This window comes from Lepidochelys kempii, chromosome 14, assembly GCF_965140265.1.
Source record: "Lepidochelys kempii isolate rLepKem1 chromosome 14, rLepKem1.hap2, whole genome shotgun sequence".
NCBI classification, from domain to species: Eukaryota; Metazoa; Chordata; order Testudines; family Cheloniidae; genus Lepidochelys; species Lepidochelys kempii.
This window is the reverse complement of record NC_133269.1, coordinates 31,556,666-31,582,636: the sequence shown is the minus strand read 5'-3', so window position 1 is coordinate 31,582,636 and position 25,971 is coordinate 31,556,666. Positions and strand designations below refer to the sequence as shown.

The window sequence follows — 25,971 nt, the reverse complement described above, 5'->3', positions numbered from 1 at the left end:
ATAAACCATGTCACATTTACTGGTTTGTTTGTTTTTTTTTCTCAAGACCTCCCCCCTCCTTGTCACACACTGTTACACCGAAACAAACCAGTAAGGACCCTCCCCGCCCCATGAGTTTATATACTATTTGGTCAGCCCCAGGGGACCAAAGACAGAGCCTATGGAAGGGCCCCGGGGAGCTGGCAGGAGGGGAAGCAGCGATCAGAGGGGTCGGGGGTGGGGGGAGCAGGGGAGGGCAGAGGGAGGACAAGGTTTCAGGAGGAGGGCGGGCAGGCCAGGGAGGGCGAGGACTGAGCCCCGATCAGAGCTTTGCCCGGGGCCGGGCGGGACGCCGCTCGGGCACCCGGCCAGCCCGGGAGAGAGGGGGAAGGTTTGTGGGGAGCAGAGCGGCCGGGAGTCGAGGGGTTAAATGGAGGCAGGGCTAGGGCGGGGATCGGCCGCTGTTGCGGTGACCCCCGGGCAGGGACGTTTCCGCTGTTCAGACCCACGTGGGAACGAAGCTGGCGCGGGGGTCACAGGGAAGCCGGTCGCTCTGCGGCTGCGAACTCACCGGGCGGGATCCGCTGCGAGCCCGCCTGGCTGCTGGGACCTCAGCTCGTCCCCGGGCTGCGGCGCCGGGCGCTCTTCCCGCGCGTGAGACTCCGGGTCCCAGGGGTCCCTGCCTGGGCCGCAGGTGGGTGGGTGGGTGGGTGCTGCTGGCTGCTCGGATTGCGGGCCGGTTCCAGCCACCACCGGACTGGGGCGAGGGGGGACCGCGGGCCCGAATGGGGAGGGGGAGGGGCCGGGGCTCGGGCCCGAATGGGGGGCGGGGCTCGGGCTCAGGGACCAAATGGGCAGGGGGAGGGACCGGAGCCCAAATGGGTGGCGGGGCTCGGGCTCGGGGCTGGGGACCGCATGGGGGGCGGGGCTCTGAAGGGGGGGCGGGGCTTGGGCGGTGCCTGTGGACCGCATGGGGAGGGCAACGCAGTGGCGGGGGCCTGTCCTTGGCCGAAGGGCTGGGACTCTGGGCCAAAGGGGGGTGATTCGGGGGGCAGGCCCCAAGCCGAACAGCGGGGAGGGGTTCAGGAGAGTCCCCCCAGAAGGGAAAGGAGGGGCTGGGCAGAGGAGTGCTGGACACTGGTTCAAGTCCCGCCCTCCAAGGAGGGGGCTGGGCCAGGGACAAGGCTGTTTCGAGCCCCAGACCCTCCCCTTCTGATATCCGACTCACACTTACTTCTAGGAGGATTGTGTGTGTGAGGAGGGTCTTCTCCCCCCCCCCCCCAGCTGGGTGCCTGTCACGGGTGGGAGGGGCCCGTAGGACATCAGGTCTCTGAGGCCCTGGGGGCGGAGGGGCCGATAGGAGTTAAGGGGTTTTAATCATCATGGCACCGCCTTTGGCAGGGGGTTGGGCTGCTGGGCAGGGAACAAGAAACCACAAATGGCCTCCCCCACCGCTGACCTGTCCTGCTTGGTCTGTCTCGGTTTCAGATCGTCTGGAGAGTCTGGAGCAGGGACGGGGAGCAAGGGCCAGGACCTCTGCCTCGGCTTTGCTGCGCCAAATCGGACCCACTCAGACCGAGAGGAGCCGACCCCAGCCCAGCACCTGCAGCAGCGTCTGTGGCCTGAGTGTCGCTGAGAGGGACAATGGGGCCAGCAGCTGGGTTGCTGAGAGCGAAGAGCCGCTGTAGGAGTTGTGTGTTAATGGCAATGGACACCTGGAGACTGGAGGGAACCCAGGTAATGGGGCATCTCTGCCTGGGGGCAGGCTGGAGAGAGACACTGAGACTGCCTGGGGTGCTGGAAGGGGGCGTGGCCCTCCCACTTTTTGTCACTGGCCCCGCCCCTCCCCCTCCTCTTCCCCCTGAGGTCCCCCCACCCCACCTCTGGCTGGCAGCTGGAGTCCAGGCAGTTGCAGGGAGCCGTGGATGACCCTCCACTTGCCTGGGGTGTGGGGCTGAGAGCAGCCCCAGGTCCGTATCCCTCCCCCCAGGCTCCCTGCCCAGAGCAGGGGGAGGGTCTGTAGTTCCCCACAGCTGCGTCTTACCATGGCCCGGCTGCTGCTCTGAGGCCCTGCTACCCAGCCAGAGCCGGATCTTGGTAACAGCCCCAGGGTAGCTCTAGGGAGCCATGGACCCTCCATCTGCCCTTGGTGGGGGGGTCTGCCTGACCCTCTGGGCTCCCCTCCCAGAGTGTCTGACGGAAGGAGAAATCGACAGAACGGTGCATGTTCCAGGGCAGCTCCAGCCCCGGTGCTGTCAGTGAGACGTGTCCTCCCAGCCCTGCCTGACGGGTCTGTCTGTTTTAGACCCTCCTTGGAACTGCAAGAAAAGTCCAACCCATAGAGTTGTGGTTGCACTGATAGTTGTATCGTCTCCTTTGATCGCTGCCATCATTGCTCTGGCAGGTGAGTTCCCAGCTTCCGCCCCGCTCCCTTCCCCTCCATCTACGATCTCCGTGCATCCCATTCCCCCGTGACCTACCACGCTCACTCTCTCCTCCCGGCCTGTCTGGCTTCTGCCCCTGGGACAGAGGATTCCTGGGGGATCTTCCTCACCGACCCTCCTCCTGCTCCCTCCCAGACCCCTGAACCTGGGCACTCTCTGTGTGGGGACGATCTGACTGACATTAGCCCCTCAGCCCACCTCTGAGCACTTTGGACCCAAGTCGCCTTTGCCATGCACCATGAAACAGTCCCTGTCCAGGGTGTCCAATGGGACAGGGTGCAGCGCTGCCCAGACAGCGTGTGCTCGTGCAGAGGGCATCTGTTTGCGGTGAACATGAACCCTGCTGTATCCCCCCGTCGTCCGGGGCAGGGCATGCTGGAGGCTGTCGGGGATGGGATTTCTCTACTGCCCTGGGATCTGATCACTGGGCCCCAGGAGGGTTTAGCAGCTGGCAGAGGGGATTGAATCCAGGTCTGTCTGCATTAGGAATCCTCTGTGCCGATGTCATGACATCCGTGCAGTTGAATTGGTGCAAACCGCTAAAGCAGACGCACTACACTGGTGCACAAAGGAGCTTGCCTTGGTGCAGTTCGCTGCAGGAAGTTACCAGAGTGATCTGCACTGCTCCAGCGCATCTAATTGCTGTGTTCTCAATAGAGTGGTTGGCCTGAATTGAATCTTACAAGCTGCTGTGGACCGCGCCTGTGGGATTAGAGTCACAGTTCTGCATGTGCTCCGGGGAACGGGCTGAGCACTGCAGAGGGACGCTCAGAGGCTTTGGGAGTGTCTATCACTAACCTGTACACAGAGAGCGAGGCCTGCAGGGGGCTGGAAGGTCAGGCTTGCGCTGCCAGGGGTGGTGGTTTGAGAGAGCTGACCCATGGCAGGCCTGGACAAGGCTCCCCCAAAAGTGCCTCGTATGCCTGCTATGGATCACTCAAACGGGCAGACGTCCTCAGCTCATTCCACCCCTGCACCCTCCAGGTACAACCCGCACAAGGCATTCGACCAGGGTGAGGAGAACACCTGCAATGCCCTGTCACCTGACGTGCTGAATTTGCCTCTGAGCCCATTTTCCCTTCCAGCTTGGGACTCCAGAACCCTGCCTTGTTGAGCCAGACATGCTTGCCAGCTGCAAACACAGACCCAGGTCTGGGCCACACCCCCAACGCTGCAGACTTGAACCCAAAACTGCTCAGCAGGTCACCTGTCTCCAGCACCCAGCTCCCAATGGGATCCAAACCCCAAATAAATCTGTTTTACTCTGTATAAAGTTTATACAGGGTAAACTCAAATTGTCCGCCCTCTATAACACTGATAGGGAGAGATGCCCAGCTGTTTGCTCCCCCAGGTATTAATCACTTACTCTGGGTTAATTAATAAACAAAAGTGATTTCATTAAATATAAAAAGTAGGATTTAAATGGTTTCGAGTAATAACAGACAGAACAAATAAGTTACCAAGAAAAATAAAACAAAACACGCAAGTCTAAGCCTAATACATTAAGAAACGGAATACAGATAAATCTCACCCTGAGAGATGTTCCAACAAGCTTCTTTCCCAGACTGGACTCCCTCCAGTCTGGGCCCAATCCTTTCCCCTGGTACAGCCTTGTTCCAGCTCAGGTGGTAACTCGGGGATTTCTTATGACTGGCAGCCCCCTTTGTTCTGTTCCACTCCCTTTGATATCTTTGGCACAAGGCGGGAATCCTCTCACGGTCTCTCTGGGTTTCCACTCCTCCTTCTAAATGGAAAAGCACCAGGTTAAAGACGGATTCAAGTATCATGTGACATGTTCACATGTCCTGTGAGCCCCCCTCCATTCTTTCAGGACTGGCCCGCACGTATGCGGTGAAGGCTTGCAGGTGAACAGAGCCATCTACAGTCAGTTGTCCTAGCTAATGGGAGCCATCAAGATTGTAAGCCACCATTAATGGCCCACACTTTGCATAACTACAGTAGGACCTCAGAGTGATACCTCATATTCCTAATTTCAGATACAAGAATGACACATTCATCCAAATAGGATGAACACACTCAGTAGATTTGTAAGGTCTCATTACAAAACTTATAGAGACCTTTTGCATAAAGCATATTCCAGTTACATCATATTCACACTTAAACATTTTTATAAAGCTTATGAAGTGCAATGTCACAGGGTCAATACCCTCAGAGGATACCTGCAGATAGAGGCTTCCCTGGCTGGTGGAAAGGCCTCAACTGCCCTGCTTCCCATGGCCAGAAGGCATTGTAGTACAGCTATTCTCAGCTTACCCAGGCCTATGTGGAGCGGAATGTACATTAGAGCAGCCCCAAGGCTGCTCTGACTTAGACCTGGTCAGCACAAAGCCTGACGATCATTTGTCTACTCTCCGATCAGCACGGGCTGCCAGTGAGTTGGCCACCCAGGAAGCCTAGCCCCTGGCCCTTCCCCTGTGCCTGAGGTCCCGCCACTCCCCTTCTGCCCGCCTCCCTCCCCTTCTACCTACCTCTCCCCCGCAGGAGCCCAAAGCACCCTCACCACAGCCCACAGCCCCAGCACTGGACAGCAGAGGTCGGGGGGCGAGACCTCAGCCCCGGGGCACTGCAACCTCCGTGCCCACAGCCCCATGATACCTGCTGCCCATGCTGATCACGCTGTCTGGATTGAAGAGATTTGATGCACGTTACCCTACTGTTCCCGTATCGTGTCCGAATCCCAGAGCTGTTGGCATGAAGACACCACTGGAAACGGAACATTCATTCATCCCTAAATCTGCTCAAAGTTTGTAAGTGCAAAGAAGAAAGGAATAATAAAATATATATAAGAGAACCCCTGAGATGCCTAGCTCTGTAAACAGTGAGAGGTGAGGAAGCCCCTCTCGTGTGGGTGCATCGTATGGTGCCATGTGCACACCCAGCACTTCTCAAATCCCAGATGTTCTAATCCACATCCATCTCCTCGCCCTCCCATTCTCCCATCTCCTCCACCTCCATCTCCTCCATGTCGCTGCTGTCAGGGTCGTGTTGGGGCTCCGTCGGAGCCCTGGCTTTTGGGCTATCTGCTGCTCCATAGAAATCCCTGGCAGCATCTCCCATTGGCAGCTGCAATGTGATATTCACAGCAAAGTACGAAGCATGGTTGAAATCTACAAGCACAGAGCCCCGCGGCTGGGTTAGAGGCCAAGTGCACAGAGGTTTGTGCTGCTCATGCAGGTGGAGGGATGAAGGCAAAAACATCAAACTAGGAACCGAATTGGACAACCGTTTCACTGTAGACAAAGATCTCATGCCCCTCAATCCCGACCAGCAGCTCCCTGCTAGCCCACTTTTGTCAATACTCCTCAGTCCCATCCCAGAGCCCCCTGCGGTTCTGGCCTTAGGTCACCCCAGACAGCTCTCTTGATTCTCTTCACTCCTTCTGTGGCAGACACAGGATACACAGCAGGGCGGTGTGCGGGGTTCCTTGGCACTCACTTCGAGTGAGCTCCATAACTCAAGGCTTCACCGTTCATTAGTAACACGCCAATTGCAACCCCACACCAGCCAAACCCATTCCCAGCGCCAGCAGGGCTTCCTTTCTGTTCCTTACCCGCCTTACAATTCTTGTACTGATCCCCACCTTCTCTAATTTAGCTAAGAATTTCCCACGTGATACCGTTTCAAATGCTTTACTGAAGTCCAAGTATATTAGATCTGCTGCATTTCCCTTCTCTAAACAACCAATTCTCAGCTCAAAGAAAGAGCTCAGGTTAGTCTGGCCCCATCTACCTTTGGTTACATCCCCTTTTCCATTTACCTCTGTTGGAGACCCCAGGGCATGGCCACTAGTTAAGTTGAGGAGATGGAAGGCCATAAGGGTCGAAGAGGTCTCCCTGCTAAAGGCCTAAGGGCTTCTTCTCAACCCCCCTTAATAGAATTCAGGCCTGGCTGGTTTGAGTAAGCTCTTTTGCTCTTAAAACAATGTTGCAGCCGCAGACAATGCCCCATAGTGTAAGGTTTGCTGACGCCAAGTTAACGATAATAGGAAAGAGAGGTACAAGGCCAGACAGGATGTGCTGGTTCTTTAAGTTGCTAGGAATGCTTGTTAGAGGTTGCAGGAAATAAATATTGTTCTAACCCATATAAGAAAGGCAGAGTATTTGTGCAAAGTTTTGATTGGCTGATGTGTAGTGCAGTAGCGTTAAGGAATATAAAAGTGTGTGTAAAGACCTGCAATGATGTGCAGGATTTGAGATTCTATTCTCCCTGTACCTTGTTTGCAGCTGCAAATAAACTTTTCTGCTTCCCCACCCCGTTGTGATTATTGAGTGACGTACACCGGGTAACGAACCCCCCCTGCTGTTGTTCGCCTCTGGCACTGGGTGCCGGCAACAGCTTTTGGAGTCCCAACGTGGGGTGACGAGGATGCAATTTAGCCTTGCCCAGATCGCTTCTGGAGGTCAAGGATTGCAGCGACAACCGACGCCCAGCACACACCAGTGAGTTCATTGGGGGCCTCAGAGGAGACGCAGTTTGATCGACCCCGGAGGGCACGACGGTGCAACGCACTCACATAGTGGAGAAGCAGCTGTGGGAGATGGTGAGGAACCGGTTCCTTGGATATAGGGGAGGAGCAGCTGCAGGCGACGTTGGGGAACCGGTCCCTTGGATAAGGTAGGAACCTTTTGAAATCCGGATTATATGCTCTGTTGGAACCTGGGGACGCCCACAGTTACCCTGTAGTTATGGGACAGGAACAGAGCACGGGAGGTACGGTACGATGCACGCCCCTAGAGTGTATTTTAGTAAATTGGAAGATATTTGGAACAGATCCAATGACTAAGGGTAAATTGAAGCGATTTTGTACGGTTGACTGGCCTCAGTACCAATTAGAGGACCAAGAACAGTGGCCTCCCGGAGGATCACTAAATCATAATACAATCCTCCAGTTACTCCTGTTCTGTCAGCGAACGGCGAAGTAGAATAAGCATTCGTATGCTTACTTGTTTATAACCTTATAGTCTCGTACTGATATTTTACAATGCTGTAATTTAACCCCGATTGGCCCTGTAGCAATTAATGTCAGTCCCTGGATCTCCACCCCAAATGTAATGGCAGATCCGGTGTCTCCTTCGGTCCCTACACCCACATAGAGTGAGGCTTCTTCGGCCCCTACACCCACACAGAGCAAGGCTCAAAGTAAGATTCCTAGTGAAGCTCATAGTGAGGTTCAGGCTCCATCTGCTGGATTATACCCCTTACTTACCAAGACTAAAATCGCCCCTAATGCAATAGAAAGGACAAGCTCTTACCATGCAGGTCTATACTCATGCACCTTTTAATCCTATGGACCTGGCCGCTTTCAAAGCACAGGATGGAGAATTTTCTATCAACCCAAGCAAGTTGGTATCGGTTTTTGAGGGATGTCTTAGCAGCTACAAGCCAGGCTGGGATGATTGTAATGTCCTTCAGCAAACATTATTGACTGAGGTTAAACAAGAACAGGTCATAGCTAAAGCAAGGAAAAAAGCGAAAAGGCAATATGACCAAGACCGTAACAATGTCCCGATCCCAGATAATCAAGTTCCTATAAAAAATCCTAGGTGGGACCCAAATGACAATCAGGCTATGACCCACCTCACCTCCTATAAGGAGCTGCTACTGTATAGACTCCGTCACGCAGCTGTCAGACAGAATAATTAAACTAAACCATAGAAGGTAGTGCAGGATCCAAAGGAAAGCCCTGGAGCGTTTTTGCAGAGCATTCGAAACACGATCCAACAATATACCAATGCAGATCCTAATAATCCACAAACTGAGGCAATTATTAAAGGAGTATTTACAAGCAGGGCAGCCCCCGACATTAAGAGAAAGCTACAGAAAAAGGAGGATTTGATAAGTATGACCATGGCACAGATTTTAGAAGCAGCAAATCAAGTGCATAATTTAAAAAAAGTAAAAAAAAAAAAAGCAAGTAAAATTAATGGTAGCAGCAATGCAGGCAGGCACGAAGGAAAGTAAACAAAAAAAAGGGGGCCGTGGACACGGACGTCCAGGCCCGCGAAAAAGACGACTGGGGCGCAATCAGTGTGCCCTGTGTCGGCAAGAGGGACACGAAAAAAATAAGTGCCCAAACAAAAAGAAAAGGGGAAGTACCTCTATGATGGCAATAAAAAACCAAAAATAAGGGTGTCAGGGAAAACAGATCATCCAACCCCCAGAACCCCGAGTAAAAATGCGGGTGGGAAATGAAGAAATAGATTTTTTAGTGGACTCTGGAGCGGCGCGAACTGCTGTAAATCAACCGCTTCAGTTGCCAGTAGCAGACTCCCTCACTGTGACAGGAGCCACAGGCAAAGATACCAAGTGCCTAGTGTATGCCCCAGCAGAACGTGCTTTGGGAAACAAAACCATATCCCATAAGCTGGTATAGCTCCCTGAATGCCCAACACCGTTGCTGGGATGGGACCTGCTGTGTCGCCTAGGTGCCACCCTGCATTTTACTCCAGATGAAATAACCCTTACCTTACCCCCTGAAAATGCATAGATTATGACCCTTGCAGTTGAACCCTCGGCTATGCAAGCCCCAAAATGGGACAGGCGGGAAGTCCAAGTGTATCCCCTTGTGTGGGCATCAGGGATCCCAGGAAAAGCTACTCACCAAACCCCCATTCATGTCCAGCTCATACCCAGGAAAGGCCCGGTGCGGGTAAAGCAATAGCCAATCAAGAAGGAAGCCAAAAAGGGGTTACAGGAAACCACAGATCGATTTCTAACGTACGGTATTCTCCGGGAATGTCAGTCAGCCTGGAACACTCCCATTTTACCCGTACAGAAACCTGATGGCACGTACCGGCTGCTACAAGACCTAAGGGCAGTTAATGAACGGGTTAAGACTCTGCACCCTCTTGTCCCTAACCCCTATACCCTATTGGCTTCTATAGGGGAACAGTATACCCATTTTCCAGTTCTTGATTTAAAAGATGCTTTTTTTGCCATCCCAGTTGACACCTCAGCACAGGAGATTTTCTCCTTCGAATGGGAGGACCGGAACAGAGTTAAAAAGCAACTTTGCTGGACAGTGTTAGCCCAGGGGTTTAAAAATTCCCCCACCCTCTTTGGCCAGGCTCTGGCCAGGGACCTAGAGGAGTGGGATAATAAAGAAGCCCTCCTTTTGCAATACATAGATGATCTGTTAATTGCCACTGTAGGCTTAACTCCCTGCCTTAAAGCCACCGTGAGTATCCTGAATTTTGTGGGACTCCAAGGATATCGGGTAGCACGAAGTAAGGCTCAGATTGCTCTCCCGCAGGTACAGTACCTCGCGTTCTACTTTTAGCAGGGGGAACGCCAGCTTTCAAATAAAAAAATAAAAGCCATATGCCAAGTTCCTATCCCGAGTAATCGCAAGCGGCTCAGAGCATTTCTGGGGATGGCAGGCTTCTGTAGAATATAAATCCCAGAGTCTGAACTATAGGCTAGACCCCTGTACGACTGTGTAAAAGGAGCAGACCATGACCCCTTTCATTGGACCCCAGAGGCTGACAGGGCATTTAAAATCCTAAAAAACAAGCTAATGGAAGCCCCGGCTCTAGGTCTGCCAGATCTCTCCAAGCCATTTCAGTTGTATGTACATGAACGAAAGGAGGTGGCCCTGGAAGTACTCACACAGCTGCTAGGAGCATGAAAACGTCCGGTGGCATATTTTCCGAAATAACTGGACCAAGTAGCCAAGGACTGGCCAGCGTGCCTGCGGGCAGTGGCAGCCACCGCCCTGACCCTGGCAGAAGCAGAGAAACTGACACTAGGGGGAACAATACAGGTTTTTACACCACACATGGTACGCGCTTTACTGGATGTTAAGGGCGGCCTCTGGCTCACACAAGCGCGTATGGCAAGATACCAAGCAAAGCTCTTAGAGAACCCTGAGGTCACGCTGCAGCCTTGTCCATCCCTTAACCCTGCCACCCTCTTACCAAAAACTGAGAAACAGAAACATGACTGTTTAAAAATCATAGATGCCCAATATTCTAGCCGCCCGGACTTGAAGGATGTGCCCCTCCCAAATGCAGATTATGAGTGGTACACTGATAGTAGCAGCGTGGTAATAAATGAGCAAAAAATGGCGGGTTATGCTATTGTAACCCTCAGTGACACCGTGGAAGCTGAAAGTTTGCCCGCTGGGACCTCTGCCCAGTTGGCTGAGCTAGTGGCCCTGACTCGTGCACTCGAACTGTCCAAAAAAAACCAGGTCAATATTTTCACTGATTCCAAATACGCTTTTGGGGTGCTGTATGTTCCTGCTGGCCTGTGGAAGCAGAGGGGAATGCTGACAGCCCAAGGCTCCCCAGTCAAGTACGGGCCCCAAATCCTCCGGCTTCTAGAGGCAGTGCAACTCCCTTTGGAAGTGGCATTGGGACACTATAAGGCCCATCAGAGGGAGGATCAAGATGTGACCAGGGGTAATGCCAGGGCAGATAAAGAGGCAAAGCATGCTGCCACCCTGATGTTCCCTCAGACTAAAAACACCTATATGCATGCCCTTATCCCATCAGTGGGGAAGCTCCCAACCCCTCAGTATTCTGGGGAGGAGAAACAGCTAGCTGACAAACTTGGTCTCCAGGAAAAGGAGGGATGGCTTCATTCCCCGGAAGGGAAAGTCCTCTTACCAAAGGGCCTAATTCTGCCAGTATTAAAAAATTACATCAAACCACTCATGCTGGCAGGGAGGCACTTATCCAAGTAATAAAAAAGTACTTCATAACCTCCAGACTCAGAGCCCTAGCTGCCCAATTACAAACAAAATGCCTAGTCTGTCAAAAGAATAACCCCCAATCAGGACACCCAGTACCACCAGCGGCCCTGGAACCCACTCCAGGCCCCGGACGGGTGTGGCAAATAGACTTTGCTAAGGTTCCCCGGACCCAAAAGTTCAAGTATCTCCTTGTCATAGTAAATGGATTCAGCAGATGGTCAGAAGCCTTTCCATGTCGCAATTGCACTGCCAGGACAGTGGCTCTCAAGTTTGTTAAAAAAATTATTCCTCCCTTTGGACTTCCCCAGTGAATAAAATCTGACAATAAAACACACTTCATGTCAAAAATCGTCCAAAGCATCTCAGACACCTTACAGATTCCCTGAAAACTCCATACACCCTGGAGACCTCAAGCCAGTGGGGTAGTGAAGTGGGTAGTGAAGTGGGTCAATCAGACCCTTAAGCAACATAGAATCATAGAATCATAGAATATCAGGGTTGGAAGGGACCCCAGAAAGTCATCTAGTCCAACCCCCTGCTCAAAGCAGGACCAATTCCCAGTTAAATCATCCCAGCCAGGGCTTTGTCAAGCCTGACCTTAAAAACCTCTAAGGAAGGAGATTCTACCACCTCCCTAGGTAACGCATTCCGACATCTCTCGAAAGTATGCCAGGAGGCCTCCCTACGGTGGCCTGAAGCCCTGCCCCTAGTTCTGCTCCGTAGCCGTGCTCTCCCGAAGGGTAAATTAAAGCTCAGTCCCTTTAAAATTATGTTTAAAAAAACATGGCCTATAAATAGTACACCGCTTATGTAAAAAAAAAAAGTAAAAATTAAAAAAACAAGTTTCTCTCTCAGTATATGTGTTCCCTGTCTGCTGTTCTTTTGTCTCTTCACAGGTATACTAAGGATTCCCAGCCTCTACCCTTGGACTCACCCATCCACTCCCTGCAGCCTGGTGATTCAGTGCTCGTACGTACCTGGAAAGACGAGCCCCTCCAGAAAAAGTGGAAGGGACCCTATACCGTCCTGCTGGTCTCCCACAGGGCAGCAAAGGTCGAGGGACACAAGAATTAGATTCATTATCCCAGCTGAAAGACGTGTCAAACCACCCCTCCCCCGGCTAAAAGGTAGACCGTGCATTCAGCCCCCTCCAGTGAAGATCTTAGACTAAAATTACTATTTAAACAGCAGCCCACCAAAAAAGCAAAAAAATAAATAAAAAAGTATATTTTATTCCCCCTCTTAGCCATGTGCCTAACCGGTACTGCTGTTTCAAGCATTGTACCCGTAAATACCTGGCTGGCACTGGCCCAGAGTGCAGTGAATGCAACGTCGTTCTCAGAGAACCTTATTCTCAGAGACTAAGGCAGCAGCTCTGGCCTTTTCTTTCGTTAGTATCCCTGGGCTTCTGGTGCATAATTACCACGCAGTAGAGCACCTTGCCTGCACAGTGGCAAAGGCCATTAATTTAACCTCAGCCGTCCTGGCCCAACTCTCACATGAGTTAGGGGAAGTACGTCAGGGCATGCTACAGAACAGGCTGGCTGTAGACTATTTACTTCTACGCCATGGTCACCTATGCCAGGAGTTTGCAAGCATGTGTTGCTTTAATATAACAGATGCAGAGCCATCCGTAAAAGCTGATTTCCAACGCCTAAAGCAGCTAGCAAAGAGCATTCATCAGCAAACTAGAGAAAATTAGCTAAGCTAATTTTCTACTTGAAGCCTTTCCCCGTAGCTAAATAATGTATTTAGCCTATTATTTAAGTTTTTTTTCCCGTATGAATCGTGTTATATTTACTATGTTATATATAGTCCTGGTAAAAATGCTTATTTTGCATAGTTTTAAAAATTTTAATTTTATGCATAGCCCTCTAGTAAGTAAATAAAAAATAAAAAACCTCAAGCAATAAAAATAAATATTCTCAAAAAAAAAATTGTTAAAAACCCCAGGGCATGGCCACTAGTTAAATTAAAAAAATAAAAGGCCATAAAGGTCAAAAAAGTCTCCCTGCTAAAGCCCTAAGAGCTTCTTCTCAAACCCCCTTAATAAAATTCAGGCCTGGCTGGTTTGAGTAAGCTCTTTTGCTCTTAAAACAATGTTGCAGCCGCATATAATGCCTCATAGTGTAAAGTTTGCTAACGCCAAGTTAAAAATAATAAAAAAACCAGCTACAAGGCCAAACAAGATGTGCTGGTTGGTTAAGTTGCTAAAAATGCTTGTTAAAAGTTGCAAAAAATAAACATTGTTGTAACCCATATAAAAAAAGCAAAATATTTGTGCAAAGTTTTAATTAGCTAATGTGTAGTGCAGTCGCATTAAGGAATATAAAAGTGTGTGTAATGACCTGCTCTAATGTGCAAAATTTAAAATTCTATTCCCCCTGTACCTTGTTTGCAGCTGCAAATAAACTTTTCTGCTTCTCCACCCCGTTGTGATTATTAAGTGACGCACACCGGGTAACAAACCTGCTATTTGTTCGCCTCTGGCACTGGGTGCCGGCAACACCTCCATGAATTTAATTCTCCTCCCCTCACAGTGTCTTCTACAGCGCCTTGCCTACTGCTGAGCTCACTGACAGAAAAGCAAGAGGGAGCGAAAAGCTGGGATGTGGCCACTAGATGGGGACAAAGAGCTGCATCCGCTGGCCAAGAGCAGCTGGGGGAAGCCTGGGAGCAACAGGTATCAGAATAAGCAAGTCAATCTCAGACCGTGGCCTAGTTTCCAGACATCTCTGGGCCGATTCTTGGAGGACACAGCTCCTGGCAAAGCCACCCCCCAGAGTCAGGCCCTCAATGGTTCTCCCAGCGCAGTGGGCCCTGGGTGCAGCAATGGTGCAGAGATCGGTGTGAAATAGGAACCCCTGCGAGATGCTGGCTCTCCCTGCGGTCCGTGACCCCTCCGGGGGCTCCAGCGCAGCTCCCCCATATGCAGGCAGAGCTCAGAGCAGAGTCCGCAGCAGCCCCACCCAAGCGAGAGCTCCCAGTGAAGGCAGAGGCCTGGCAGAGAGAGAAGAGGGGCACAGGCAGGTCAGCGGAGAGCTGGAAGGTGGCTTCCACCCCAGGAGGATTAACAGAGAAAGAAGAGCGGAGCTGGGAGAGCGCAAAACAGAGACACCCCCCAGCAAATCCCCCCCGCCCTCAGACACTGAGATCCCGGCCTGGGGGAGCCCTAGCAGAGGGGTTCATTCCCCGATACTTACTCATGACAGTTGCAGCAAGGGGTCGTTGTGGGGTGGGAGGAGGTGCCACCCCGCTCTGGCTGGCTGGCTTTGGAGAGATACAAGGGTGAAGAGCGCGGTGAGGAGTTGGTGCCCTGGGAAAGAGGGGGAACAAGAGTAGGGGCTAAGGGCCGAACAGGGGTGGAGCATCTACGGGGAAAAATAAGTCAGTGCCCGTGGAGGGGAAGGCCGGGGGCTCTGTTCCACGAGGGCTGAGCATGTCAGAGCAAAACTCCTGAGCAGCGTCATTGTGGCCTCCCCGTGAGCGTCCCTGATTCCTCAGGGTATACTGCATTTCCCCGGCTCCTTCCCTTGCTAGGTGTAATTTCAGAAAATCACTCTCCTGTCCCTAACTCCCACAGCCGCTGTGTATGAGCCACTGCCAGGCCTCTCTAGATGGGCTAATATCTGGATCCTGCCCAAGCTGGTTCTATCCCACGTGGCCAATTGCAAGTGACCAAAAAAAAAAAAATATCACAAGTCAGAGCCCCCCTGAAAAACGATTGTTTTTAAAGTCTCGTTGGTTTTAAGCCAACAAGTTGGGGTTCTGTTCTCCAGCTCCTGGTGTTGGAGCCTTTTTTTGGGGGGGGGTCACCTTTTCAAGCTTTTCTCCCCATCCAGGAGAGCAAGATCATGAAAAACTTCTGCCAAGAATGGCCAACCCCGCCAAAACCTTCTACCAGCACCGGAAAACAGTTAGTCCCAAATTGGGGAAAAAGCAAAACAAAAACCCCCACATCATCCAAACCATTTTTGGTTTTTGAATTTTCCAACAAAAAATTGATTTTTTCCTGTTAAAGTGACACTTTCCACAAAAAATTGTCTTTTATCAAACACCCAATTTTCCCTAGCACAAAATGTTGATGGAAACATTTCAGTGTATTAGTTAAAGTTGCTGTGAAATCCCCACCTCCCCATACCTCCCTACCAGCACCAGCCCCAGCACCTATGGGGCGTGCAGCTGTGCAGCCTGCCTGGCTGTAGGGCCCCTTCCCTGCCTCCCAAACAGCAGCTGGAGCCAGGGAGCCATCGGGGATCCCCACAGGGACTGGCTGCACCTGCTGCTGCTCAGCTCAGCCCCACAGGGTCAGCATCAGCCTCTCCCCATCCCTTTCCTGGGCAGAGAAGCGGCAGTACCTGGAGCTCCGCTGCCCTGAAGATGCCCCACGGGCTGCGGTGCCTTGGCGCAGGGAGAAGCTGCTGGATGCGGCTGGGCTGGGGGTGAGCGCTGGGCTCGGGAACCTCTGGGACAGCCGGGCGATCGGTTTGCGGGGCTGGTCCTGCTCCTGTGAACACAGCGCGCTTCTCTCCAAGGGGAGCTTGAACAGGGCCTCCAGCCCCAGCAGGAGGAAGCGTCTGCAACAGCCCCGGGGACCCAGCACAGAGACACCCCCGATCCCAGTGAGCTCCCCTGGGGCAGCAGCAGCCTGGCCTGAGGGGAGAGAGGGAGAGAGACACAGCAGGGGAGAGTAATGGGATAGTTCTGGTTTTGCACCGTGCAGCGAGGGAGAGCTCAGCTGAGCACCCAGGGCAGGCAGGGTGTTAGGGCAAGGGGCTGACAAAGGAGGAACTAGAGAGTGCCTGAATCCTGTACAATCCTCTAGTAAAGCTCAAATCTTGACCGCCTCAGGAAGCAAAGCATGGCTCGGAAAACTCTCCTCCCATTGCAAAGCCATTCCAGAGCTGTTAAATGAATCTCTAACCGGCTCTGTTGATCGTCTGGTGGAACTGCCCATGCCCCGTTTACACCACCAGCTTACTGCGCTTTCGTAGAGTCAGGTGACGGGGGGCTGGCCTTAGCTTTTGGTGAAGTTGCCGCCGATCTCGCCCGTTCCTTTTGCGCCTCTGCCATGCCGTGCTCTGACTCCGCTCTACCGGTTGATTGTTAGGGCTGAGCTCTGGCTCTTTGTCCGGACAAGCCGCAGCAGAAAATGCACAAGCCCCATGCCTGTAGAACGAATTGTAAGAAGCTTGGGGTCACATTCTTTTAGATGAAAACCCCCTTTGTTCTGCCACAGCAAATATCTCAAACTTTTTGGTAGCAAGTTGTTCGTTTAAAATCTTTTTGTTTAAGAAGAGTCCTACCTCTCTTCGAGCCAGCATTGTTGATGTTCCCGGAGATGTTTTGCTCAGTCATGGAATGTCGGGGGTTTAAAAAACGCCATGGTTTACTACGAAAAAGCTCTAAAAGTCTTGAGCAGGTTTTGCAAAATAATGCCCAGAGTTCGGCTCCTAAATCCAGGTGTAAATGGGCAGCGCCCTGCAAGTCTGCAGAGATCCGCTTCGTAGCCGTGGATCGTGTGCAGAAACAAATGTTGTACTCGCACAGGGCTCTATAAACGTGGCCTGATGCACAAGAGTGTGAGACCCTCTCGCTCTAACTGCAGCTGCTGAAGGCCTGGCACTTCAGTGTCCTTACAGGACCAAGAATGGACGGAAGGACATGAGAATGATTGCATTGCACGCTTCCCGTTGTGCTGCCCTGCAGCAGAATGGCATGAAGTGCAATGGGTGGGGAGTGGAGGGTTGTCAAGGGGAGAGGTACCTTCAGGCACAAGACCACTGATGTTCCCGGGGTACCCATGGCCTCTACCTCCACAGGGGAAAGAGCTAAAGAGCCTAACGATGCATTAATTAGAGGCTTCCCGACAATTAGTTCCCTGTGACTTAGGCAAATATTCCTCATTCCCACCGTTGGCAACTCCCCTGATCTTTGTCATGCATCTCACGGTATTTGGTGTTTGATTTTCTAAAAGCCCCAGAGCCTGGAGTCCTGTGATAAGCACATCCATTTGTTTAAACCAAAATATGGGGTTTATGTAGGACGACTTGAAAAAAGTGACTTCCCCTGCTCCCTTCTCTTCCCCGACCCCCACCCCTCCCCGGCTCAAAACTCAAAAGATGAAAAAGCAGACCCCACCACAAATTTATTATTTTTAAATATTTCATGATTTTTAAGGCAACCTGCTGAGATTTGAAGGCTGTGGGTTGGCAAAACTCTGCAAGATATAATAAAGTGGCATTCCAAAAGGACAGAGTTAAGGTTATATGGGGGAACTGGCACCTATAACTGAGCTCCTCCTGGTTAGCAGAGCTCTGTGGTTCGTTTTCCGCTCTAGTGCTAAGATTCTTTCCTAGTGTTACATGGGGAAGATCTCAGCTGAGCATTTCCTGGTTTTCTAACAGCTGAGTTTGGGGCAGTGACATCCCGGAAGGGCCTGGGGAGCAGAACTGCCTGTTGGTCAGCAAAAACAGGGTGGATTTGATTTTAAATCAAATTGATTTAAATCACTAGTCAGGACGACTCGATTTAATCATGGATTTCTACATAAAAGTGTATTCTTGTTGGTTGTTATAACCTTAATACATGTTCTTCACAACTCAGAGATAGATGTAGCTTTCATTTTTAGAAGGTACACACTATACATTTTTAAAGGGTGATTTATTCTGAAAACTTTTCAGATGAGTTTTACAGCTATCTCAGAAAATGAATGATTGTTTGGTTATTTCATTTACCCAAGGTTATTGAAGCAGATAGTTCCCCTCCCAATGACTTCATAAATATCTCCAATTCAACAGGTTAATCGTTAATATTTGGAGGATTTTCTTGCCAGGCTGTATATCACCTCTCCATATTTATTTATTTATTTGAAAACATTTTTTCTGTTAACATGCATGTTACCTCTGGAGACACAAATCCACAGTTTGAGAACTGCAAAACCAAGCATCTCTGATGGTATCTTCTAGACTGAGCACTGAATCCCATTGGGTAGATAGAAAGATTAACCTACACAATCTATACAGAAGCCTGTGGAACCCCATAAGATTGGGTCCTTCATCCATGAAGTATCAGAACTCATTTACAAAACTTTTCTTAAACATTACATGAATATATTACATTACATGAATATATTGTCTCATACTATAGAATTAGAATTTATCATCCCTATTCCATGATGAGAGATCTTTGAGCTAGAATGTATCTTAATTAAAACTATCTTTAGATAGCTTTTTGAGGGGCAAAAACCATTTTATCAAAAAAATCCAATTTTTTTTTAAATCATTGATTTTTATCCACCCTGTTTGCAAGTGAATAGCAAAGCTGGTCCCAGCAGGGAGCCAGAGCGTCCAAATTCTTAGTTGGTGGGAGAGCCTGTCTGTGAGCATCTGTAAAGCATCTCACTTCAACAGTGACTGGTCGAACGATTTATTGTAAGGGACGCCCTTTCTCAGACCCTTTCCCTTTATTGTCTCCCAACCCCTCACGTCAGTCCCTGACCCAGGATTGCCAAGCCAAACTCAAATACAACTTGTTTGAAACCTCACAGCTCGCCAAGATTACCTAATTGTCCAGGTGGCTGAGCCCGTTTTCCACAGGGTCAGTCTGAGTTCAAGCCAATGCCGCAGGGCATTTCAGGCTGCTGTCCTGTCTGGTCCAGCCCAGGGGACAATATCTGATGCTTCCAGGAAAAGCAAGAACCCGCTGAAACATACATGGCTAGTTTTACCATGCTGTAAATGCAGGTGGGGAATTAATTACTGACCTCGGTGGCGTTCAGACTATGTCCTGAAGCATGGGATTGGGCCTGAGGGACAGCTAGCGCTGGACACAGTGTGTAGGGTCTCGGAGTGGGAAGTTCCTTGGAGAATTCCACTGGGTGGGAGACTCAGCTGTGAAGGGAGGGGGCGGGCAGGAGCATCTCATAAACCCAAGATTGGAATAACTGAAGTAATGTTCCTTTTACATGGAGCCTCAGCTCTCTGGAACCTCTGCAAACGCTTTAACCACATGTTTAACTCCATCTGTAGGAGTAGCCTTGGATCGCAGTGGGAGGGCTCAGGTGCGTAAGTGTTTGCAGGGTGGGCGCTCAGGGCAGTCCCTGACACCAGGGCAAAGCGGATGTGACGTGCCACTGTCTGGATTTGGGAGCCTGCCTGCACACCAAATTCACTAGGTGGTGGGTGCATGACTGCAAGGTGCTGGGCTGGGGAAAATCAGCCCCGTGTGGTTATTTTGAGTAGAAAACCAGAGCCACTTCTGGGGTCTTTCAGCTTCTAATGCCCTTTCTCTTCTGCAGCTGGATGTAAGCCTATGATAAAATCCTTCTCAATGCCAAGTCAGTGCCATAAATCACTGGACTGGGTGCAGGAATCAGTAGGCGACGTTCTCTGGCCTGGGTTATGCCAGGGCTCAGACTAAATTATTCTTCCCAAAACTTTTAAAAGCTGAGCCCCCTCCTCAAGGCAAAGAAACCAATCGTGCCCCTCACCCATCAGCAACTTTCAAAAAAGAGGACACTCCGAGGGGGGGGGGGGGGAGAATGGTAGCCCTGCCACCTATCTACTCCCTCCCACTTCCTGCCCCCTGACTGCCCCCCACACAAACGCCAACCCATCCAACCCCCCTGCTCCTTGTCCCCTGATCGCCCCCTCCCAGGACCCTGCCCTCTATCTAAGCCTTCCTTCTCCCTGTCTCCAACTGCCCCCTCCTTAGACCCCTCCACCCTAACTGCCCCCCTAGAACTCCAGCCCCTACCTTTCCCCTGTCTGCCCTGCCCCCTATCCGCACCCCCACCCCCTGACAGACCCCCGGCTCTCCCACACACATCCAACCACTCCCTGTCCCCTGACTGCCCCCGCAGAACCCCCAACCCATCTAATCCCCCCTGCTCCCTGCCCCTGACTCCCCCCCGAACCTCTGCCCCATCCAACCCCTCCTGCTCCCTGTCTCCTGACTGTCCCTTGGGACCCCATGCCCCTTCTCCAGCCCCCCCCGGCCCCCGTACCCTGCTGCTCAGAGCAGTGTGTCTGGGGTGCGGAGCCAGACACAGTGCCGTGCTCCCCCACAGAGCGCGCAGCTCCCCCTCCGCCCCCAGAGTGCTGCATTGGGAGGGAAATCCCGGCCCTTTGGAGAGTTTTACCAATTCCTCCCTGAGGGCAATTTAAAACCCAAAAAGCCGGACATGTCCGGGAAACTCCGGAAGCATGGTAACCCGACCACAGGGACTTCAGGATCTGCAGCTGCTGCCACCTGTATGGTGAATCCTCGGACTCGTCACCAAACAGCTCTTCCCCATTCTGCAACCTGGCCCCATGGTCTGACCGTGCAGGAGAACAGAAACCCTTTGGGACAGCAGGAGAGTCTCCTCAATGCCGCACTCTTCGCATGGCTTCCCGCGGTCATCGTGAAACACGACTACCCTGCCCCCAGTAGTCTCTCAAGGAGCTGCCGGCACAGTCACTGGGCACCCACTCGTAATGGTCTCGGGCAGTGGCATTGCAGAGAGAGCTGAGCAGACCATCCCTCTGTGACTTCCTGAATTGCTGCCAGGACGGATTCTCCTCTGCGCTAGGGAGAGTCCCCGAGGACAAGCAGCTGTGGTGGGGGAGGGGGCAAGACAAACACTCCCCATGAGCCCTTGACTAGCAGGTAAGCAGGACTCTGGGAGCCAAGGCATCGGTGTGTCTTGCTGGGAGAGCAGAGCTGGAGAGCAGAAAAGGGCATTGGAGGAATTGTAGAAAAGTCATTGTCATGGCCGGGTCATGGGCAGCCAGACCTAGTGGTCAGAGGCAGAGTCCACACTCACAAGACAGGAGTCGAGAGTCAGCTGGGTCAGGACACTGGAACAGCAGAAGCAAAAGACCAAATTGTGTTCAGAATCTCAAGTCAGGTGAGTCACCCTGAGTCCAGATGCCAGAAAATCAAGCCTGGGGAGTGGGAGCAGGAACAGCCAACACACGGTCCAGAGCCGGGGAGGATCTCGGCTGTTCAGACAGCTTCTTCTTCCTGCTGCTGGTTTAAGGAGGTCCCGGGGGCCGATTAGCTGCTCTGGGACTCTGCCAATAGGAGCCTCAAACTGGGTCTGGACTTCGTCAGTCCTAGGTAAGCAGTTTTTCGTAGGCTTCCAGGTGGCGTGCTGGAGGGTGGCTGCTCCCAGGAACCCTGCAGACCCGGGTTAATGACCCAGGGGTCAGGACAGTGAGTGATCTCTCCCTGCTCAAACCTCCTGCACGAAACAGTCTCCAGGGTCCTGGGCGCATCATCTGAGAAGAAAAAAACACAGTCATGAGGACAAATAGGCTATGGAACAGGAGCCCCCTCTTTGTTGCAACAGCCCCAAGTGCCCAGAAGAGTGGACGGTTCTTACCTCCAGGAGATGCCTGGGATCTTCCATCTAAGCCTCAATGGGACCCCTGTTGCTTGGTCTGACAGGAGGAGATCATCTGTCCCCACTGCTCCCTGCGCTGGGCTGGCTGCAGCACATATCTGTGTAAGAGGCTGGGCCAGAGAGATGTTACAATCAGGGTCCAGGCACCCCAGAAGGATAACAGAGGGTCTGAAACCAGAAGACGAAGCAATCAAATCAGCGGATTCGACAGAGAAGTTTTCTACCCTACAGGGACATCAAAGAAGGTCTGTTAGGAAAGCTGAGATGTTAGTCTGGAAACTGCTAAGGCAAAGAGTGTGACTTGTTAAGATTCAGTTTTAGTCACTACAAAGTGTGTTGTGTTTTGTTTCTCTCTTTGAAATTTGTCTCTTTCTCTTGCTTAGTATCACTTAAATCTCTTCTTTGTTACTATACTTCCCAAACCACCTCAGTGTTGTGTGTTCGAGTGAAGTGTGATTCTCCAGCCTACCCAACAGGCTGAGCTGTGCCCTGTCTCTCTGAAGGTAGCGAATAATTTCTGAGCGGTGCTGGGCCCAGAGTCCAAGGGCAGTTCACCAGACATCTTGTGGGAAGCACAAAGAAACCAAAGGAGCAGGAGAGATTCCGGCCCCACTGACCCATGGGAAATTCCCACAGAAGAGCCTACACAGGGCTCTAAACACGGCCACTTTGGGTGTGTACCAGAGTTCACTCACTGCTAGATGCTGGCCAGGCCTTGTGTCATTGCTTTCTCGCTGGGCTAGCAACCCCGCTCATACTCACTCTTGCAGTTTGTTGGCTGGGAACTCAGCCCTCCAACCAGGTGACTGTCCTTTACTCCACTCCTTCCTGGGTCGTGCTCTTTGCAAACAAAGTCCCAAAATGTCTTGAACAGAAACAAGGCCTTCCACCCTCGTGGGGAGTTCTTCCTCAGCCTGATTTCGGTTCGGCCTGCCATTCTTGGGTTTCTATGGTCTTCTATGTCCCCTTCCTTAGGGACAGTGAGAGAAGCCAGTCCTACCCTGGACTCCAGGGTTTGGCCCAAGGCCATCTCCTGAACAGCTCGCTCTGCTTCTGGACTTTTGCTGCTGTTTTCCCTTGTTTCCCCTCAGGTGGGGCTCACTTGGTCATCAATTTGGCCTAGCCCCAGGCTAGGCAGCCATAGGCCAAGCCACCCTGTTAGATACCCTCCTCCTTCAAATCCGGTCCAGCCCGGCTGACAGGTTTGCTGAGGGGATGGTGAAACCCCATTGCTGATCAGAAGGAGGTCAGAGTCTGTTCCCTACGAGCTGAAGGTCCGTTTGTCCTGCTGCGGCAAGTGGAGCTGGAGAGCGGAGATGTTAGGTGAAAGAGACTGCATGATGGAGTTGGAGACTGAGGGACGGGAGCCTCCTCCCAGAAACGCTCCCAGGAGAACAGGTTTGAGGAGGAGTTCTCTGGGGAGCCTCCTGCTTGGAAAAAAAAAGGGTGGCACACTGATGAAGATGTCTCTGTCCCAGGGATGGGGGAAGCTCCCACCCAGGCTATGCAGCAGGGATCCCATTTCTCCCCCAAGAAACCCATTTTGCCCAAAGAAGTCAATGGCTCTTACCTCCAAGAGGGAGTGGGCTCTTCCCTCTAGGCCTCTTTGAGAACTACTACTGCTTGCACCCATCTGGGAGGCTGTCACACACCCCAGGACCTAGAAGACACGGGGGGAGGAGGCTCCTCTTCATGTCAGACTCTGAGAGCCCAGAGAAGGGCCAAAGGAAGAATAAAGGGCAGGAGATGAAGCTAGCCAGGAGCCTCTGTCCCATCCTCACCTCCTCAAAGGTGGAGCTTCCTGAGCTTCAGTTGGGCAGACAGTCTGTAGCCCTGACGCAAAGGTCCTTCTGTGCCATATGGGGCAGGAAGATCTCTGCCTGGGAGCACGGGAAATGGGATGGGGGTGAGATCAAGGAAAGAGGGGAGGGATATGGGTGTGAGGGAAAGAGCTCCTGCCCCAGATGAAGGTATCTGGGGGGCCGTGGGAAGGACACAGCTCCACAGAGAGGGGAGAGAGTTCCTGTGAGTGCCAGGGGCCTCCATTTCTGCTTCCACTAGTCCCCCATTTATAGTGAGACACAGCAGTACCTGCAGAAGGGAGCGGGACTTGCTGAACAGGGAGGGGAACCTTGAAGAGCATCAGATGAGCCACAGCCCTTGCAGCGCCTCGGGCATCTGGTGCAAGTGCCGAATCCTGTGAAGCTGGCCCATGACCTTGGCTGTGACATCCTCATGCTGCAGGGGAACGAGAACATGTCAGAGACTGAGACACTCCCCAGGAATCAGGGAGGATGAAGGGCACCTGGAACCAGCACCATCATTTCCACCCAGCAGCTGCTCATGTCTGAGTGGTAGATTCACCCTCCTGACCCCCAGGATGGAGGCTTGCTGTCCTCTCTAGTGACCTTCAGTGCCAACCCCCCTCCTTGTAGGGTGAGCTCCTGCCACTTCCCCATCAGTGCCCCTGACAGCTGTTCCACCTCCAACCCACCTGGGGACACCGCTCAAGTTCGGAGGACCCTCTCTTCCACCCCTACCTCCATCCCCACCCAGGTAGGGCAGGGAGGGGGCTCTAGAAGGGTGGCGGGGGGCAGGAGGGATTCTGGCAGCAGTGAAGTGGAATGGGGAGAGCTTGAGACCTTTAACCAAGACACCCCAGTGACAAAACCTGAAACCACAGGATGGCAGCCCTGGTGAATGGGGCAGGTCAGCAGCCCCTGACGACTGAATCCTCCCAATCTCTCGAGAGCGGGTCCAGCCCTACCAGCAGCAAGACCAGCTTTCCACGCCCATGTGCCTCAGTCAGTCACCATCACCAGTCAGTCCTTGGCCTCCCAGGCTGCCAGGGATGGGAGCAACTCTCGATGGTGGCTGGGGTGACATGGACACTAGGCCATGGGGAAATGGGTGCAGCTCTGTGGGGCAGGAAAGGTTCCCAGAGGGCACTTAGGGGACTCTCCTGTCCTTCCCAGGAGTGATAGCAGAGCACCACATCCTAAGAACAGAAGTCCATGAAGGCCAGAAGTCCCCACTAGGCTCCTTGCTACCAGGCCAGCAAATGGCGAGAGGATGGGAATGAGGCCCTGGGTCCCACCCCAAGCTTCTGAGTCGATTGCAGCTGCTTACCGTGTCCCCCATCAGTTGCTGGGCTTCCCCCAGGAGGGAGTAGACCATCACCAGCCCAGCCTGGCTGACACGCAGCAGGGGGTCGTGGATGGCCAGCAATGCTGTCTGTACGAAGGATCTTCTCTGCTCGACGGAGAAGAATTTTTCAAAGACCTAAAACCAAGAGGACATGAGGCTCGAGCAGATTGCCCAGAGCCAGCCTCCAAGTCCTGGCGGTACAATGGCATCTAGTGCCCCAAAGGGCGGGGAAGAGAGCTGCTGTGGCCAAGGCAGTTCATTCCCCAGGAGGCTTTCAGGGTCCCAGGGCTCACGGAAGCCCCTTTATTAAGAGGTGGCAGTTGCTGAGGGACCAAAGCCTCCAGTGGCTCTTTCGGGAAGGCAATTTATGGCAGGGGCCAGGATGGGCTGGAAATGGATCTCTAATGTGTGTGAGCAGGCCCACTCTGCTGTGCAGGGCACAGAGACGACAGGGGACTCTGTCTTGCTTCCAGCAGAGAGATCTCCTGCACCTCAGCGGCTAGAGGAGTGTGCGTGTGTTGTTGAGGGGAGGAGGGGGTTGGAGCTGACAGACCAAAGGTCTCTTCCCTGCAGCTTAGTGATTTCTCTCCTCGCTGGGAATGCCCTCTGCAGCTCCTTGGTTTCTTCAAGGGGAATCCAACCTGCAGCCTGACAAGAACAAGGAGACTCCTGGCCCAGTCCCAGTGTGGGACCTTTAGCACCAGCGTGTCCCACTGGTTGCTGGATGAGGAACTCTGAGCTGGAAATAAGGAGCGGGCTCTTTTCCTGTCTTCAGTAGGCCTCCACTGCAGGGAACCCAGCCAGCGACACTCCCTGAGCTGTGTCATGCCCTGGCACAGTGCCCTTACCTCCCCCACTCTGGCTGTATTCTTGTAGCCTAAGAGCCTTCTGTCCTGGTGCCAGTCATAGCACCAGAGATCTTCCGCGTCATGTATGGTCAGACCTGGAAGAGAGAGAGAGAGAGACTTTTCTCCTCATTCTGGTTGCAGTTTCTGTGTCCTTCCAATCCCATTGGTGGCTGCACAGTGGAGTGGAGAAGAACAGAGGCAGAGAGAGACTTGTCCTCCAGCTGGGGTCAGTCTGAGAGAAATGGTCTGGGGTCCCATTATGAACATATGGTCACTCTCAGTCCCCTATTGGGTTCCGTGTCCCAGCTGGGTTCCTTACCCTTCTGTTGGAGCAGCAGTTGGTAGAGCCGGTAAGTCCCCTCCCTGGCCTGCCGGCTGATGTCCTTGTCTGGATCGCTGACAAATAGAGCCAGCTGGGCCACATGGTGACCCATCTGAGGGAACTCG

General features: G+C 52.4%; 1 protein-coding gene and 1 pseudogene across 5 annotated transcripts in view; both read left to right on the top strand.

Moving 5' to 3' along the window:
- Positions 1-25,971, top strand: part of LOC140898275 (butyrophilin-like protein 2) — a 1,102,357-nt gene that overhangs the window by 845,363 nt on the left and 231,023 nt on the right. The window lies entirely within an intron of this gene.
- The window catches only part of LOC140897983 (C-type lectin domain family 2 member D2-like), a 41,458-nt pseudogene that overhangs the window by 321 nt on the left and 15,166 nt on the right, over positions 1-25,971 (top strand).